Genomic DNA, 12177 nt, shown 5'->3' with positions numbered 1-12177 from the left:
CATGTCCTAAAAAGGAACAGGAAAGTAAAAGATCAGTCACACTGCAGGAGCAAACATTCCTGACCCAACAAATGCACCATAACCAAAACGCTCTTCATTTTTATTTAGCTTTAAAATCTATCATTTTAAGCTCAGTTTGAAAGTTGAATGCGATTTGCTCAGGATCTGGGCTCTTGCCGTGACAAAGACCACATCTACGCTGGTGATGGAATATCTATGCTGACAGCTTTTTACACCATCCTTAAGTCAGTCAAGGAAAAAAGTTTTGTGCTGTAGTTTTAGCCAAACCTAACCCGGGCAATAGCTGCACAGGAAGAGGAAAGCTTGTGGCCAGCTGGGAAAGCCGACTGGAGAAATGCTTTCCGGAGAAGCAGACTTCAGGCAAGTTATGAAAGGGCGAAAATAGCGCTGAAATAGCATGGGGTGAAGGGGAACAAGGAACAGGACAAATATCAAGGAGACCTGGAGACTGCAGCGTCCTTCAGCCAGTGCCTATTTAAAGACACCAAATATTTAAATAGTTTCTGTTTTCCAGTCAGAAACCATACTTCTAAAAATGTTCCTGCTTCTCAGACATTTGTCTCCTATGGACTTACTTTACTACAGAGCTGGAACAGCGAGAAAGCACGCTTCATAAAGAATGTCAGCAATAATTTCAGTCAAAAATGCTGAGAAACAGGTGTGGCCATCACCATCCATCACCGCTGACTCCTGAGCACAACCTCTCCTTGATCCTTCCTCTACTTAAGCTCGCCCATCCACCAGCATTGCTGGTTCTCAACTTGGTTTGGTCCACGAAGAACACAGCAGAAAGCAGTCTCGATTTTTTTCACGCTTGGCTAGAGAATTCAAGACAAAATAGAATCAGTTTGTATCTTTAATGAAAGAGGGTTTTCTGCCTTTACAAATAGACATTAAACTAATCAGATTTTCTGGTGTCTGCCAGGAACATATCTGCTGGTCAGATAACAGCATGGGTAAGAATTTCGGCCCTCCTCAGACCTTCCCCCAGAAGAAAGCACTGTAAACACAGCGAGCAGGAAAAATCTTACAATTAGGAGAGCCACAAAACTTCTGCAGCAATACAGGCTTATACTTAAAAAATAAACTCCACAGGAAATTGTTCTGATTTTTTGTTTAAACAAACACTGCAACCCAAAGTTTCTGTTCTGGTATGAAATGACATAATCCGTAATTTATTTTCCTGGCAGATTAGATGTAGATGTGGAGAGCACAAAGTGAAGATTATCACGATTTCTAAGTATTCAGTTTTGTTTTTTAAAAATGTTCCTTTGAGGTAAGGATCAGTGATTCAAGTGTGGACTTGAATCTTCCCTGCACAGATTTAAGACACCCTTTATACAGTGGATTTCAAATTCCAGCTGGAACTGAGCAACAATGCATGCTTATTATTGAATTATCATTAAATTCTACATAAAAGGAAATGTATGGTAGCATATGCAAGCACTAAAAAAGGCAGAAAGCATCCGAATTCATATTGTTGGTATCTCGGCACATTTCTCACAATCAAAAGCTTTAATTATAGGGTCATGAGCAATTTTTCCACATCCTAAGCCTCTCCGTGTACAGAATAGCACAGAATGGCATGCAGCACAGCCCAAGTGTTTAGTTTAGCACTTTCCTTGCTGGCCCCCCGTGCTGTTTACTTTTCAGTGCTCAAAACATAATTTATAGTTATTGTTTAGGCTTAACTCACAAGTTTTTCCACAGTGCTTTCCCGTTTATTTTGCGGGGGGGAAACTGAGGCACAGACCTGTTAACATTTCATTATCCGCTCCGCTGATCTGGCCAACGGGAGGTGACATGCCTGTGCTTGCCTGCCAAACGGCATCCTCCAATTCCCTGCCCTGTTCTCACCTCCAGCCGAGCTGAGACCACCTCTGCACTCGCTGCTTGGACTGGCTGCTGTCACCAGTTCCTTACAAGGTTACAGTCTGACCAAGTTCAAATTCAGGTTCACAGGACAAAACACTCGCGTGGTACATGAGCAACCCTCTCGCTGAATTTCAAGGACCTTGTTCCAACCCCTTGGGTAACCGAACTTTCGAAAAACGAATCAAACTTTTTCTTTCCTTTTTTAATATGGGCAACATGTTTTGTTTCAGCTTTATTCATGGAACAGACTGAACTGCTTTGAACAACTTCCCATCCAAAAGCCATCGGCTTAAACATGCGAAAGTTCAGCTCTAACAGCTAAACAACCAGAAGTGCAGTTCCACAGCAGGAATTAGTGGGCAGCGCTAAGAACAGGAGGTGCTACCAGCACTGCCTACAAGAACAGCTGGGTAAGAAGGTGGAAAGTCAATTCCTTTTCATGTTTTCTGCGGTGTAGCGTAATGCCTCATGTTTTGTATGACTCACCCTTGTAACTAAATGAGCACGTTATCTCTGTATGTAAAGCAGCAAGCATGAAACCAGAGCGCCAGGCAGCTGTTCTCTGCCTGCAAGCTGCAGGCCAACAACTGAAATCAACCTACTGGAGAACAAACCTTCACGCCCAGCTCCTTCTCTCTGCTGCTAGGATTGCTCACGCAGCTTCACGCGGCTCAGTGCTCTCTGCCCAGGGCCAGGACGACCAGAAATGAGTATCCTGCATCACCTACGAAGTTGTCAAAACTATTTTAGAACCACCGGATTGAGGACTTGCGTTTAGGGAGCACTTACTCTGTTCTTTGCCTGGAAGGAGCAAAAAGACACAATGAGCTTTAACCCACCTCAGGCTCCTAATGTGCAACGGTCCACCAGTAACTTCGCTCTGATCTGCGGCGGTGAGGACTGTGATAGTTGCCAGATTTTCTTTGCTGCATCACCTCCACCAACAGCTTCGTTGTCAGCTCCCTCCCTGCCGCACAATTCCCTTTCAGGGAGCAGCCACGGCACCCAAAGCACCCCTTTCCCCCATCACCTCCTCTCCACCTGCCTTGCTGCAGCCCCCCTCCTGCTCAAGGAACATTTAAAAGTTCTCCGAGGCCAAGGAAACATCCTGTACCTAACGACGTTGAGATGGCACAACAAGGATGGATCAGTTCTACCGTGAACTTTTCTTACAGAATCCCTGCTGGGAGGTCGAGGAGCTTCCCTACTGTTACTAGCTGCTATGATGGTGATCATCAATATGGTGTATTGATAAGCACGTCAACAAAGTACTTCACCCAAGATCATGCATTTGTTTTCCCTTGGTTTTGAAGCCTGTCCTGCATTCCCTCGTGAGGCTGGCTTTTCACCATGCACTTCTAGAGCAGCTTCAGTCTAGGGGAAGTGATCCTCCTTTTGTGTCTTTTGAAATTCTCCACTTCTTCCTAAAACTTGATTCCTATCACTGGGTTTTGCTCAAGCTTCTCAAAACACTCACTGCAGAGGGCTCTTCTCATGTGCAAATGTCCAGGAAGCAGAGGTGTTGCCCAGAGCACCTCTTCCTGCCCGTTTACCAGGATGGCAGCCGGGAGGACCCTCTTGCACAGAGCCACCAGCGGGTCGGGATCCTTTTGTATGCTAAGGCCTTAGCCTAGGGTAATAGGCTGATCGAGATGCGATAATCCAGGACCTTATTTTAAGCACCTAAATTGTGGTTCAAAGATTTTTCACACAGAGAGCCCTTAACAAACCCAAACAAACCCTATCAGCAGGGCAGATCAGCGCAGCTCTCATACTGACAGGAACCGAGAGCTGTTTACCAGGGACAGAAACCTGAAACCAGAGCTTCTGCCACAGAGGGTAGGGTAACGTTCTGGGCACGACGCTGCGAGCCTATAAATACACTCCGAGACTTCAGGGATCTTATTCTGAAAATGACTTAAGTGTTTTAAAAAGAAGAGGCGCTCCCCACCTCTCCCCCGGTGCAACGAAGCTCTCCCAGCAGCTGTCTGCGAGCAGCTCCCTGCAGCATGAGAAACACCAGGCTCGTTCCCAAATTCAGTTACTGCAGACTCAAGGCTTCACCAGCACACACAGTTTATTGAAACCGTACATAAAAGCTAAGCCAGGAACTACCCAGAAGATAGGAGGAGGGTAATGGCACAGTTCTGTTACTACTAAGGCTACTGGAAGATCAAAAAAATACTCAGAAAGATAAAGGAGGGAGAAAACCCCTGCCAGAGTCACCATAAAGCGGACTGGAACGGGGAAAAAAAAAAGGAGTTAAGTAGAAAAGAGGCCCCTCCGAAAGGCCACATACACCTCCTAGGAAAATCTTTACTTCGTTGGATCCGAGCGCAGACAAATGCTTTCACAGTGACTTCACCAGCACCAGCCTCCAGCCAGCGGCGAGCGGCTGGGAGCAGGCGGCTCCCGCGGCCCCTGCTAGGAGCAGCCGCGCTGCCGGGGATCCAGCAGCCGATGCCCGCAGCCTCCCGGGAAGGCTGAGCCTCCAGGAAAGGCTGCGCCTGCTTGGAAGGAGCGGTGGATAACGGACCTTCACCTCCAGGTCAGCGGCGAGAGCAGCGGGAGCTGCGCGGCTGTGTAAGTGACCCCTCCTCGGGTTAAGTGGGGCACGAGGGAGAAGCGTGCTAATGCTCACCGCGCGGAATCCGCGTCACTTTTCCCACACGGCTCTCGCTGCCAAGTTCGGGTTGGACAGGCCGAGGGAGATTCCTGGTTCCACACAGGGTGGAGAGACCGGCCCTGTCCCTGGCAGTGTGGCTCCGGTCGCACTCGAGAGCAGTTTGTTACTTCATAATGATTGTGCTCAGAGATTTTAAACTCACTGTAATAGCTACAGGACTGAATAGCACATAAGCACAACGAGATCGAAAGTGTCTGCGTGATTCTGTGACGCAAGCAGGAAATGCTTTGAAAGCCTGTTAAAAGATGAACACAGTTTGTTCAACGATAAGTCACCAAAAACAGGACAGCTGAGAAGGTTTGTGGATGCTCGGGGCGTGAAGTTTTAGGAGCACTGTCTGTGACTGCATGCTACAACTACAACTCAAAATCCTCCCCTCCCTTTAGTGTCCCCCCTTTAAGGGGATGAGGAAAGACAAATTCGGCAGCACTGAATTCTGAATGCCGCCCCTCTCTCCGGAAAGGCCAGGTACCAGGACGAGTACACAGCAACTGCAACACAATTACGCCTCCAAACTTTCGGAAGCGTAAGAAAATTGAAAAGCCAGAACAGAAACTCTTGCTGAGTGTGTTATATTTTGGGGGAGAAAAGCACGCATCCTGCAGACACGAAGCAAACGAAGTCGGGGTACACGGCACTGACCGCACCTGACCGACCACCAGCAGCTCCGGACACGCGGCGCTTCCTCTCGGGATCTCTGTTGGGATCGCAGCACCTCTGACACTCGCCTCCGGCCAGCAGGATCGCTGAGGAGCCCAGGAACCTTCCCTAGGAGCCAGAATACACCTAGCATACACCAAGTTCATCGTCCCCTTCAAATGTCTCTCTCCCTCGCCATGTAAAACGCTCTTATCAGAAGCAGGAAGTTTCAAAGGGGCCGTTTAAAGCTTTCCTTTATTTCCTGTCTCTCCAGACTACATGCGAGCGGCCTTTCTTATAAAGTCATTCCTCTGCTGGCAGTAACCACCACGACCAAATATCCACCAGCAAAGCAGCTCAGAAATTCTTGTGTCAGTCACCCATGCATTCATTAAGACAGCTGGACTCACGATCCCCTTTCCAAGGACACGCTTTCGCAGGGCCCTGGATGGTCTAGGTCCCAAAACAAGTGGGGGATTCCCAGGTAAAAACAGATGACAGTAACAGCACTGTCCTGAATCTTCCTACAAACAGCCCCCACCAAACAACCACAGCAAAATCCCCCCTCGCTAAACGACCCTAGCACAAGCCTCTTTTTGAACCGTGTTTTTTCCACGTGCAAAAATCACAATAAAGCTGCCTTCACTTGGTAGGGTCCCTCAGACTGCTCAAACGAAAGGTAAATGACATTTGTTACACATTTACTGTTGGAGAGGAAATCAATCCCTCTAAACTTCCTAAGATCTGTCTCCCTGCTTTAAAAGCGCGCTCCATGCACGCATCAGCACACGCAAGGTCAGATTCCAAGCCTACTAATGTGCTAATAAAAACTGCTAATAAAAATTTGAGGCTCCTCAAGCTCCGCTAAGATTTTTACTGGAGATTGGAGGGTTCTGCTTGTGTGACTGGATACTGAAGACAGATGGGATGCACGCTGGGCTCCTAAACAGAGACTCGCAGAGCAAAACTTTTATTAGAAGCAGTAATGAACTGGCTTCTATTGCAGATTTTTGCGCATCTGATGTTGGAGCCTCTTAGTTGAGCTGTGCTCTTTGCTAACATTTGCTGGTTTGATGAAGTGAGCGAGTGAAACCTCGTCACACGGTGACAACATCCGACCACAGAGGCACTGGAGGCACAAACGTACCGGCTGTCTGTGTCTGCAGGGCCGTGGGACACCCGGTCCCTCCAGGCAGTCCCTCAGGGAAGGCAGCAGCAGGCTGGTATCACGCAGAACAGCCACGCAGCAACACCGACTGCACTTATCTGCAGCTTCCAGAGCCCGAGTGCCGCTGACACGTACTGTCCTGTGCTGAAAAAAAACACACGTTTCCACACCAAGCAAAAGCTACAAAATGAGAGCACTCTAAGGCTGTAATTTTTACACGGCAGAAGACAAGTCTCCTACTAACGGAGATAAGAGCTTAGCAGTGAAAGTGCTGCCTGGAATTTTTTCCGCTGCTGGTACTAAAGCAGCACCTAGCTCGCTGTAGTACTTGGCACCAACCTCGCCTGCTTTATCGTAAGAGCTGCACAAACGCCCAGACGGGCGGGCCAAAGGTCCAGCTTTCCCAGGGCTCCGTCTCCAGCAGTAGCCACAAGCAGGTGCTTGGGGAACAGCGAGAACAGGACAAGCACATTTGTGTGGCACTCCCTGCCGTCCCCAGCCCGCTCCCTTCCTCCAGCTATCTTCAGAAACTGGTAAAGGCAGCAAAGCCCTAGGACCACGTCCCCACTGGCCCTGCACATCTCAGGCAGCCCTAGACAAAGCAAAACTCAGCTCCATGAATTCCCAGGTGGGTCAGGCAGCCAGAGCTTAAACCAGCCCCAACCCAGGCTCAAAGCCTTCCTGACCAGGGAGCAGGTTAACTGAGCCCTCTGCATACCTTGACTCAACACACATTTCTGAGCAAGTCAGTCTTTTGTAAACATTTCTCAGTTGTAAAGGGAAATGATATCACCCTACTCCCTGCAAGTGAATTGGAAGAACCACTTTATTTCTCCTCTTGTTGTGTCTATAGACCCCCTTTTTTTTTCTTTCATACCGAAGTGAGTTGAATGTGTATCGATCTGGCAGCTCTTTGTGTAGAAAAGGGAGGGATAATGACTTTCTTAATAGAGAACAGCCATCGTGGGGACTGTTGCAGCAGATTCAGATGTCCCAGCTTTTTGATAGATTGCTTGAGGCTCTCAGCTATTTCACAACGTCTGCTTTCTATTCTCAATATATTTTAGCTGTCAAACATGATTGCTAAGTACCTGAAGTACATGCAGTTTCCTCCTTGAGGACATCTGTGTCTTTAGTCAAGTTATTTCTCCCACCCCAACACTAGGTTCATCTGAAATAAGCTGTCAACATACAAAGTACTTCTCTTGCTCTGTAGCAGATGTAAGTATTTCACAATATTACTGAAATCCTTCAGTTTAGTTCTTTTTTAAATTTTCCATATCCTCAAATCCAGAAAAGTCATTTTCGCATGTGTTCTCAGGTCATTAACCCACTCCCCCACTACAGTTCCTCCTCGCAATTTTCTTGCTCAAAAGCTGTGTTGTAAGAGAGCAAAAGCAAGCAGATCGTTCCCTTTCCCTGCTTCCCCACACTTGGCACGTCACCACCGTGCTTTCCGATCACGTACTCGCCCTCCATCCTGCCAGGGACATATGTTTACCCAGCAAACAGAAAGCTGGACTAGGCTGAGTATCCGTGCAGACATTAATGTGCAGGAGTTTGAAAGCATACTGGGGAACATTCCTACCTCTGCTGAACTCTATACATAATGAGCCAGCATGAGAGGAATGGTATGTAACATCCAGGTCCTTACGTGCTGCTAGCAGATGTGAATTTCAGAGCCCATTTCTGAATCCACAGCTTAGCAGAGCACAGACTTTGCTGTGTCGCCTCTCACTCGAAGACAGAAAGTCCTCCTGATGCTGGCAGCTCCCACTTTCAGTATCATTTTAGCAGTTTAACTTGCTTGCCTACATGGCTACAGCTTCCATACGCACATCCAGGAATTCATCAGGATGAGCAGAGACCAACCATGCTAGAAAATAACAAATTATATCATTCTTTGCCCTGGGAAATGTGGCAGCAGGTAATACCCATAGCTATTGATTGGCACATCAGAAATGCAACAAGATCTTCCACCGGCCTTTTCCCATTTGGCACTTCTGCTCTGACAGCTGCCTGGCCCAGAGCTCAGGTATTTCCTTTTTTACCTTTCTTTCTTCATTTTCACTTGTACGCCCTTCCTTTTTTTACTGTGTTGCTCATTTCTGTCTCTGACCTGCTACAAAGTAATAGCTCTCAGTAACAAGCACAGGCTACATCAGGTGTGATACCACAGCTCCAAAACCAAAGGTCTGCCTAAGGAGAGAGAATGAAGAGCAGCCCCAGGCTTCAGAGAAGAATCACAAGGAACTGAGCAGCTCTTCCCTTTGGGAATGACGTCATTAGTGAAGATAAACAGTGAAAAAGTTTAACAGCAACCTAAAATCTGGATGCAAGATGCAGCAAGAACAAGTTCAGCTGAAGAGCCTTTGCTGGCTCACGTTTAGCCACACGAATGTACAGTTGCTAGACAGTAATTAAATGCAGTGGGCCCAAGTTATTTTTAGATCTATTGTGCAATCCCAACGCCACTTCATTCCAGCTGCTCCAGAGACACGAAAATAACATCACACAGGCCTGGGCTCTGTACCGTCACTCCTGGTTTGATGGGCTCTCCTCCTGCACTAGGACCTTATCGGGTGAGAAATTAGGCAAGGCGATGCAGCCCCTGGCAGAGACCGGGTGATGCAGGCAGGAACAGGGCTTGGACAACCTGCTCACGCTGACGGGGAGGTGGTGTGGCTGTCAGACTGAGAAATCGCTGCATTCGCTGCAGCCCTGATACAGGTCTCAGCCCTGCACTTCATCTGGCGTGTCCTCGAACTGCTGCGGGCAGAGCCCGCGTTACTGCCAGACCCTGAGGGAAGAGAGAGTAAACAAAGTGGCAGAGGGAAACGGAGGCCAGGATTTTGAGTAAACATCCCACGCCAGAGTTCTGAAAACAATGAACATGACAGATTCCAGCAGCAAAAGCGTCCTTCGTGCCTCTGCAGTGTTTGCTTGGGTCTTGTTACGCAGAGATGCTGCTTAAAAATAAAAAATAAAAATCCCCTGTCCACGCTGATACATGAGGACCAACAGCCTTGGCCGCTAGAAGGATCAGGAAAAAGAAGAGGCCCCATCTTGCTCGCGTACAGGATCTGTCCTAAGTGCAAGATGCAGCACAAACTGCAGGAGTGAGGAATGCTCCTGTACACCTCTCTCAGCCTCAGGGCCAAGCCCCTGGATGTACCACCACTGCTCTAACGACAGCCAGGGGCTGGTGTTGCCCCGAGCTCCCAACGCAGTTACCTCTGCAGCAGGACTGCCTCAGAAGGGTTCTGCAGGAAGCAAGCACAGCAGGAGACCACACAAAGACCATCCGGAGGGACCCGCAAGATGCCACCTTGCCCCCGGATTTGCAAGACCCAAGTACAAACAGTGCAGTTTATACTTGTTCATTTCCAACACTAATGACAGCAATCTTCTTTCTCAGGAAGGACGAACTTACTACACCAGAACAAGGCCGTCTGGATCTTCTCCTTCCCCCTCAGTCACCCTTAAGGCTCAACTCCGCAATTCTTGCTCTTACTCAGAAGCCAGCCCTAGTACAAGCTGACTCCACCAAACCCCGGCGAAGACAAGACCACCCTTCTAGTTCCCAGCCGAGATGGGAGGAAGCCTTTCCGTGCTCACGCAGAAACAAAGCTACAAGAACAAGATTCCTGTGCTTGTAGGAGGATGACTCTGGAAGAAAGGGAGTAGGTCCCTCCAGCTTGCTGCCTTTCCTCCTCCAGCTGGGCGCAGCCGAGGCTCTTCTATTCCTGCTCTGAACTGTTCCCCTAAAACTCTGTGCTTCATTTCCCGTATCACTGAGGGAATGCACAGGGAAGTACCTGCGATTAAAGAGAGAAGGGCAAACAAAACATACGCAGTTTAATTGCAAATACATCCTCTGCTCGCTCCGGTGTGGTATAAATGAGCAATAAATATACCTCTGGAAATCCAGAGATCTCCCATGACATTAAAAATATATGTATTTCTCTATATACGCAAGACATTCCCAAACACAAAAAAATCAGGTAATAAAAAGCATGAAACATTGCATAGCTTCCTTGCACAACACCATCAGCTAAACTAGAAACAGAGCTGAGAAAGCCTGTAGCTGTGCATTAGCGTTGTAAATAATGTTCTGTGAACACAAAACCAAGGATCAAACAGTTGTCCGACTAAACTTTAACACGGCATTAAGATCTGACAAGTCATTAAGATGTTCCAACGCGCTGCAGAACAAGCCTTCAGTTCGTTAGGTCGAACGCTCAGCTCCTTGAACAATCAACCCCCCTTCTGTGCAAGCATCGCGCTGTGTCACGGAACACATCATGTCACCAGGGTTATCAGCAGGTCAGCCGTGGTCTGGCCTACGCACACTGACGTATCGCTAATTAAACAAAACCGGATTCGAACGCTTCGCTCTGTGGGAATCCTGCGGGCCCTCCCACCCGGCCCGGGCCTTCTGCCTTACAGCCCGGAGGCGACAAAGCAGCTCTCGGGGCCGCTCCTCGCAGCCTGGGCCTTGCACCTTTATCACACCTTCCCAACGGGCGGGGGCCCGGGAGCTACAGCACGCCCGGCTCCTCAGCCTGCGAAGGGAGGAGAGGAGGGAAGTTCGGGCTAACTTCTCCCTCACGTCACCCGTCGGGGTGTCTGGCCCAGGAAGGAGCCATTGCGCTGTGACTTGGGCCTGTACAGCTTCCCAAGGTCCCCCCCAGCCCCGTTTCCTATTACACGTACGCAAGCACAGCCCAACCTCAAAACCACCAGCGTTTCTCACAGGTAGCCAACTGCTGCTGGGCTCGCTCTTACGCAGCACCTGGTTCAAACACCTTAAAGCACAAACCGAAACCTTCTCCATGGGGAGGGAACGGCGACTGCAGCCCTCGGCTCTCCTGCTGGCAGGAGGAAACCAGCTGCGTTCACCTCCTGAGCAAATCTCTCTTGGGGAAAGGGGTCAAGCCTCACGTGGCAATTAAGCGTTTGATAGCTCAGGGAGGCGGATGCCATTCGGACTTCCAAGCCCAACAGAGCAGCTCTCCACAGGAGAAAAACCCAAACTGCTACAAACGCCACAGCTCCCATTGTTCTAAAAGCGGGAGTTTGCTAGGAAAAATAATCTAGATTCTCCAGAAGGCCACCAGCAGCCACAGACTTCAGAATGGACAGCTACGTACCAGGTATTTAAGCTTCCTTGGTGCCTGCAAGGCGCAGCCCTTTCGCGGGGAGCGTGATGCTTCGTCTCCGAAGTGCAGGCACCGGCTCCCCAGGGCGCAGGCAGGTGCTTTTCGCCCACAGGTCAGGGAATGCCAAGGGCAGTCGGCAGCTCGCTGCCTTCCAGATGTGTTAAGATGGATGTTAAAACACCAGACTGCTTTTATTACCCTGCAATTTGCACCTGTACGGCTCCTCATCGGTTACAACAGCAATGGCTTTTCTAACAGGTGTCAGCTGCATGTCTTCTTCTTTCCCTCTTAAATCTTCCTTTTGTCTCCTTTCCTTTATTACTTAGGTTTGTAGCTGAAACATCATCTTTGATACAGCTTCCTTTCAGACTCCCGTGTCAGATCACTTCTGAACTCCGTGCCTTTGTCTCCCCTTCTCTAAACCACCGGTGCACACATCCGAGTCCCTGCAGCGCTGAGACCTCCTTGGCCGTTTTCAGAAGGGAGAAAGGGAAAAATAAGCAGCTAGCTGATTTATCTAAGATCAACAGGCCAGAAAGTAAAGGCTAGCGAAAAGCTTTGTGCCTGTGTCACAAAGCAAATAAGCTGTGGCGAAGGCATACGGGAACGTTTCCGATGGCGATTAC

At 48.8% G+C, this 12177-nt stretch overlaps 1 protein-coding gene across 6 annotated transcripts in view; it reads right to left on the bottom strand.

Annotated features, from left to right (window-relative positions):
• LOC121079765 (MLX interacting protein) overlaps positions 1-12177 on the bottom strand; it is a 48189-nt gene that overhangs the window by 28864 nt on the left and 7148 nt on the right. The window contains exons 1-2 of one of the 6 annotated variants that reach the window (XM_040577453.1): positions 10008-10207; positions 597-9189 (exon numbers count right to left, since the gene is read on the bottom strand). The exons of 3 other annotated variants lie outside the window; for them this stretch is intronic. The gene's annotated coding sequence lies outside the window, so the exon portion shown is untranslated. Of the gene's footprint in view, positions 1-596; positions 10208-12177 lie in introns of those variants that run through there. 2 more of the 6 variants (XM_040577452.1, XM_040577454.1) reach the window with 2 other exon arrangements.

This window comes from Cygnus olor, chromosome 17 (genome assembly GCF_009769625.2).
Source record: "Cygnus olor isolate bCygOlo1 chromosome 17, bCygOlo1.pri.v2, whole genome shotgun sequence".
NCBI lineage: Eukaryota > Metazoa > Chordata > Aves > Anseriformes > Anatidae > Cygnus > Cygnus olor.
The sequence above is the reverse complement of the archived record's forward strand: the minus strand, read 5'-3'. Positions and strand labels throughout refer to the sequence as shown.